The sequence below is a fragment of the Hylobates moloch genome, unplaced genomic scaffold (genome assembly GCF_009828535.3).
Source record: "Hylobates moloch isolate HMO894 unplaced genomic scaffold, HMol_V3 SCAFFOLD_10, whole genome shotgun sequence".
Lineage (NCBI taxonomy): Eukaryota > Metazoa > Chordata > Mammalia > Primates > Hylobatidae > Hylobates > Hylobates moloch.
The window spans coordinates 12,691,852-12,699,338 of record NW_026652285.1 but is presented as its reverse complement, the minus strand read 5'-3'; positions in this window follow the sequence as shown (position 1 = coordinate 12,699,338).

Genomic DNA, 7,487 nt, shown 5'->3' with positions numbered 1-7,487 from the left:
TGACTCACTAATATACTTCTTAGGTGTATTTTATAATTTAAAACAATTGGTCCCAGATCACATGAATAGTAATTAGTCAAATGAAGTCTGTCAAAATATAAAATCAATTTTTGTAATCACTAAGATCAATGCTGAAAACTGAAGTACTCAGTTCGGAAGCTCCCAAAGGCCTGGAAACACATGATGAATCTCAATCTATGTTTAAGGTGCAAATATCACATGTGGACACAACCAAGAAACTTCCGTGTCCTGATATATATAAAAAATAAACCAGAACACCTTTATAGAACTGCTGACATATAATTATCGAGCACTGATGTATTTCATGGGTTTTCCCAGATTCCAAGAATTGTCATTAAAGTAGCTGAAATGTAAGATTGTAGTTTTGAAAGAGAGCTCTGGAAATTAAATAGATAAATAGATGATAGATACACTTAATAACATGTTTAAAATGTTTAGGGACACGATGGGCACAGTGGCATGTGCCTAGAGTCCCAGCTACTGGGTAGGCTGAGGTGGAAGGATCTCTTGAGCCCAAGAATTTGAACCCAGAAGTTTAAGACCAGCCTGAGCAACACAGCAATACCTCGTCTAAAAAAAATGTTTAAGGACAGAAAACAAGGAATTAAAATATAAGCATCAAGAATATGACAGCAAAGTGGTAATGTAGTCTTGAAAAAAATAAACAATATAGAACTTCTAGAAAAAACAATTTGTAAAAGATTACACGAATGAAAAATTAAAAGCCTGGCTTAAACATAAAAATATTTCTAGACATGAAGAATTATTTACACCCAACACTAAGCTAAACAAGTTACTCATGGTGCAATACAATACAAGAAATGATAAATTTGAAAAAGAGAGGTATCTCTTTTCAATGGTGTATGTTCATGTAACACACATTGGAGTACCAGAAAGAGAATAGAAAGAACAGAGGGAATTTAAATGCATATATATTTCACAAGATATAAATTTTTAGATTCAATAAACAAAATGATTATTAAACATGATTTGATACAGGAAAAGATAGAGATGAAAAAGAGAAAGGAGCGAGAGAGAGAGAGGAAATTAACACCTAGACACATTAAAATACCACTGCAGAATATAAAGATAATACAATTTTTTAAAGACAGCCGGAATATGTATAGATGGCCAATAAGCATATGAGAAGTTGCTTGATCTCATGATGCATGAAGGAAAGTAAACTAAAACCACAGTAAGTGCCTTTCATACTCACTACAATGGCTAAAAAACAAAAACTAGTAGAAATAGCAAGAATTAGTAATGATATTGAGCAAGTGGAAGTTTCTTGCATATCTGGTAGGAATGTAAAATGGTACAGAAAAATTGGAAAATAGTCTGTCAATTTATTGTAAAGTTAAATATGCTTACCTTATGATATAATCTGATTCTACGTATCTATTCAAGAAATATGAAAATAGATATACACAGAGGTATACATTAATATTTATAGTGACATTACTCATAATAGTCTAAAACAGCCCAAATGTCTATCAACAGGTGAAGGGATAAACAGACTATGACATATTCATGCTATGAAATATTCTTTAATAATAAAAAAGGAATAAACTACTAATAGAGGCAACAACCTAGAAAAACATAAAAATTGTATGCCGAATATCAGAAATCAGAAACAAGAATGATTAGATCATAATAGGATCGATTTTGTTCCATTCATTGATCTGTATAAGTGCCTACTTATTACTTACTTATTTGTTTATTTATTTATTTATTTTTTTAGACAACGTCTCACTCTGTTGTCCAGGGTGGAGTGCAGTGGCATGATCTCTGCCTTTTCCATGATGGAAAAGGTCCAATATAATCAACCTGCCACCAGGTGGCTGGCTGATCACCCCAAGGAATGGTGTCGTGTTGAGGGCTCAGTGTTGGTCTCTTCTGTTGGCAAATTGGACACTCAGCAGTGGCCATAGCCAGGTCAGTCTTGGTGAGTGGAAGTCTATCTTGCTGAACCCATGTGTAGCCTCCATCTCTGCCACCATGGCCACTTTGTTCATGGGCCCATTGGGCAGTGACAGGGGTGGCTGGGGAAAGAGGCTGAGTAGTGTCCACATTACAACTCATCCTCTCCACTTGATTGTTAAACTCCTCCTGCACTGAGGTCACTCGAGCACTCACATGAGATACAAATATCTTCACAGTTTTTGACCATTCAGAGAGGTCTATCTACATACTTCTTCCCCAAATTTCTTTGTCACCAATTTTCCAATCATGCTTCTTCCAAGTCCCTGACCATCCAGCCAAGCCATTGGCTACAGCCCAGGAATCACTATATAATTGCACATTTGTCCATTTCTCCTTTCATGCAAAGTGCACAACCAGGTACACTGCTCAAAATCCTGCCCACTGGGAACATTTCCCTTCACTGCTATCCTTCAGGGATGTCCTAGAAAGAGGGTGTAGTGCTGCAGCTTTCCACTTTCGGGTGGTGCCTGCGTATTGTGCAGAACCATCTGTGAACCTGTCCCTAGTCTTCTCTTACTCTGTCAACTGATCATCAGGAACTCCCCATGAGGCCATCAGTGCAGGCTGGGGGACAGAAGGCAGGTGGCAGGAGTGAAGACCCTGGGCATTTGAGCCATGTGCTCATGTAACTTACTTGGCCTTCAGGACCTGATCACATATATACCACTTCCATTTGATGATGGAATGCTGCTGTTCATGACCCACTTCGTGGCTAGATGGGTCAGAAAACACCCAGTTCATGATAGGCAGTTCAGATCACATGGTGACTTGATGACCCATAGTCAAACGTTCAGTTTCCACCAAAGCCCAGTAACAGGCTAAGAGCTGTCTCTCAAAAGGAGAGTAGTTATCTGAACTAGATGGCAGGGCCTTGCTCCAAAATCCTAGATGCCTCTGCTGTGATTCACCTGTGGGAGCCTGCCAAAGGCTCCAAACATCATCCTTGTTTGCCACTGACACCTCAGGCACCATTGGATCTGCTGTGTCATATGGCCCAAGTGGCAGAGCAGCTTGCACAGCAGTCTGGACCTGTTGCAGAGCCTTCTCCTGTTCTGGACCCCACTCAGAACCCGCAGCCTTTCAGGTCAGTAGATAAATGGGCCAGAGTAACACACCCAAATGAGGAATGTGTTGTCTCCAAAATCCAAATAGGCCCACTAGGCATTGTACTTCTTTCTTGGTTGTAGAGGGGCCAAATGCAGCAAGTTATCCTTTGGTTTAGAAAGAATATCTCAACAGGGCCCACACCACTGAATCCCTAGAAATTTCACTGAGGTAGAAGTTCCCTGAATTTTAGTCAGATTTATTTCCCATCCTCTGGCAGGCAAATATCTCACCAATAAGTACAGTGTGTTTGCTACTTCTTGCTCACTGGATCCAATCATCATAATGTCATCATTGTAATGAACCAGTGTGATATCTTTCAGAAGCAAAAAGTGATCAAGGTCTCTCTGAATAAGATTATGACACAAAGCTGGAGAGTTGATATACCCCTGAGATAGGACAGTAAAGGTATATTGCTGGCCTTGCCAGCTGAAGGCAAATTGCTTCTGGTGGGCCTTAGGGACAGGAATGGAGAAAAAGGCATTTGCTAAGTCAATACCTGCATACCAGGTACCAGGAGACATGTTAATTTGCTCAAGCAATGAAATCACATCTGGTTTCATTGGAAACCAGCTGCAACTGGAGTCACAACTTGGTTAAGCTTACGATAATCCACTGTCGTTCTCCAAGATCCATCATCCACACAGGCCAAATGGGAGGCTTGAATGGAGATGTGTTGGGAATCACCATCCCTGCATCCTTCAAGTCTTGATGGTGACACTAATTGCAGTCCTCCCAGGGATGTGATATTGTTGTTGATTTACTATTTTTCTAGGTATAGGCAGCTCTAATGGCTTCCATTTGGCCTTTCCCACCATAATAGCTCTCACCCTACCAGTCAGGGAGCCAATGTAGGGGTTCTGCCAGCTGCTGAGTATGTCTATGCCAATTATGCATTCTGTCACTGGGGAAATGACCGCAAGATGAGTCCAGGGACCCACTGGGCCCACTGTAAGTCGGACCTGAGCTAAAACTCCATTAATTACCTGACCTCCATAAGCCCCTACTTTAACTGGAGGACCACAGTGACATTTTGGGTCCCCTGGAATCAACGCCAAATCAGAGCCAGTGTCCAGAAGTCCCCGAAGTGTATGATCATTTCTCCTTCCCCAGTGCACAGTTACCCTGGTAAAAGGCCAGAGGTCTCCTTGGGGAAGGGCAGGAGAAAGGTTCACTGCATAAATTGTCAGTAATGTAGTGGGGTCCTTCCTCAAGGGGACCCAGCCTCCTCTTCATTCAAGGGTTTCTGGGTCTCTAAACTGGCTCAGTCCTGGAAATTGATTGAGGGGCTGTGATTCTCTGTTTTTATGATTCAAATTAGTCATTTTTCCATTCTACCTGGAAGTTCTTTGTTTGTATAATTTAAGTAGGAATGCAGTAGGCTCCCTATCAATTTCACTTCTAAGAACACCATGATTAATTAGCCAATGCCGGAGCTCTACACGAGTCAGACTATTCTGATTGCCACTTTGCCTCTGCTGTCCATTACTGTAGTTATGCCCACCTTGCCTTTCATGGTTGAGTGCTGCCACCTAGCCCCTCCTACCTTGGGATCCAATTATTCCCATTGTATTTAAATTTTGTAGTTGAGTGACTGCAGTTCCCACCATTAGATCTGACATACGGAGAAGAGCAATCACAGGGCTCTTCAAAGATGCTGGTGCCATGCTCACAAATCTGCTTCGCAAGGTATTCTTCAAGGGTATATCTTCTGGACCCTCCCCACTGGGATAAGTAGGTCTAGAGTGACTAATCCACTCCACCACCCCAATCTCCCTAGGCCTTTGGATCCCTTTCTATACATTAAACCAAGAGAGATCAGGCATTTCCAGCTTGCTCACAGTGGGCCATCTTTTAATCCATATTTCAGCTATCCAAGCAAATAAACTATTAGAATCTTTTGTAACTCCCCAAGCTGCAACATTAAATGCATAATCCCTACTTAGTGGGCCCAAATCTATAAATTCAGCCTGATCCAATTCTATGTTCCTTCCACCGTTATCCCATACCCTTAATATCCATTCCCATGCGTGTTCTCCAGATTGCTGTTTTTATAAATTAGAGAACTCAAACAGTTCTTTTGAAGTGCCATGCACCTCTTCATGGATCACACTCTCATCCTCACCTCCAGGGGCCCACTGGGACTTTAGTCTATTTACAGGTCTAGACTGTCATCAATGTAATGGACCAGACTTTAGTCTAGTTATAGGTCTAGACTGTCATCAATGTAGTGGATGGGAAACAGGGGTGTTGGGGTGGCTTCTGAGGAGAATCAACATTATTTTGCCTGGCAACTGCCTCGGGGGGGGCCATCACTGTTGCCTCAGGCAGCACAGGGTTTATCTCCTGAGACAAAGGTGGAAAGGCTGATGGCACCATGGGTAGGGAGTGGATGTTGCTACTACCGGGGATGGGGAAGCTGTTCCTTCTGGCAAAACAGGTTCATCAGAGTTTACAAACTCAGTGTCCCCAGCTTCATCTGGGTGCTCCCACATTTCCCTATTCCAAGTTGCAGGTTCCTCTTCTTTTCCAATCAATGCCCCTACTTTAACAGTAGACACCTGGTTAGGCTGTGCATGCCCCTTTTGTTGCAGGTCAGCCACTTGCATGTCTGTTTTTTCACAATTTCAGCTCTTTCTCTATAGGAGATAAGGGTCTCACTCAGGGCAGTCTTAGCAGATTTGAGGCTCAGTATCTGCTTCTGAAGCCAGGAGACATAATCCCTGAGCTCATCATTTTCTTTCATCACTTTGTCTATTGAACTCGGGAGCAACCAACCAGCTTCATTATGTTCCTTGGTTCTCCACATATGGTCAAAGGTATTACGTATAGAGTCACTAAACTCCTTGCCTCTCATAAGCAGTGAATCAGGAGTGGCAAATGCATTTACTTTGCTTAACTCTCTAAACAGTTCACACCAAGGACTATCAGTGTTCTCCATACTATTAGACGTAGAGTCCTTAGCATTTTGGGGTCTAACCATATTGAGCAGCCAACTCTAGAAACCCCAAAACCATCGAAAGAACTCCACCCTTAATATTCCATTTCTCTAGAACCACTCCTGGTACCAAAATCTGTATTAGTCAGGGTTCTTTTAGAGGGACAGAACTAATATATATATATTATATATATGTGTATATATATATGTGTGTGTATATATATGTGTGTGTAAATATACAAATAAATAAATCATATATATGTAAGTTAACTATATATATAATATATATGTGTTATGTATATATTAATATATATTATATATATAACACTTATATATATATATAAGTGTTAACTTACACGATCACAAGGAAACATCCAGCAGAGGAGAATGATGTAGGCTGGGAGGCTAGGCCCATCTCTCCTTTTCCAAGTCCCTAGCAGAAAGACAAGAGGACCCCCTAAGGAAATGAATCAGGAGTTACTGTAAATAACAAACATCTCCTTGAGGAGCCCAGGGACATCGGGTCCTGAGATTTAGAAGCAGCTAACACTGCCTGAAGAAATTATTTCCGTGCAGCTGTGCTGGTCTCCCAGTTGGGAATGTTTCCATAGAAGGGGAGAGTCTCCCAGGCCATCCTCCATCAAGTCCCATCAAGCCCATCTTCCCTGAAAAAAATTAATTTTGATTTTCTCATTCCTTCTGAATATATATATTTTACACACTTATCATATAGAACCATCCCTTGGTATCCACAGGGCATTGGTTCTAGGAATTCTCATGGCTTCCAAAATCTACACATGCTTAAGTCTCTGACATAGCATAGTATTTGCCCATAACCTATGAACATCCTCCCATATACTTTAATCTCTAGATTACTTAGAATACCTAAACAATGTAAATGCTATTAATAAATGTAAATGTAGATCGTTGTTATACTGCATTGTTTTTTATTTGTTTTTCTTTTTTATTTTTTAGTTTTTGAGACAGGATATTGCTCTAGCACCCAGGCTGGAGTGCAGTCATGTCATCTCAGCTGTTTGTAACTTCCGCCTCCTGGGCTCAAGCGATCCTCCTGCCTCAGCTTTCCAAGTAGCTGGGACTACAGGCATGTGCCACCTGACCCAGCTAATTTTGGTACTTTTTGTAGACAAGGGGTCTTATTATATTGCCCAGGCTGGTCTAGAATTCCTAAGCTCAAATATTCCTCCCACCTTAGCCTCCCAAAGTGCTGGGATTACAGGTGTGAGCCACCAAACCTGGCCTATTGTGTTTTTTTCTTCCCCAAATATTTTCCATCCATCATCGGTTGAATCCACAGATTTGGAACCCACATATTCAAAGTGTCGGCTGTATCTAAAAATGAAACTATTTAAAAGGTAGAAAAATGCGCCACGATTTTGCCTCTCAATTCTTTTCTTCCATTTTCCTGTATGCTAGACTC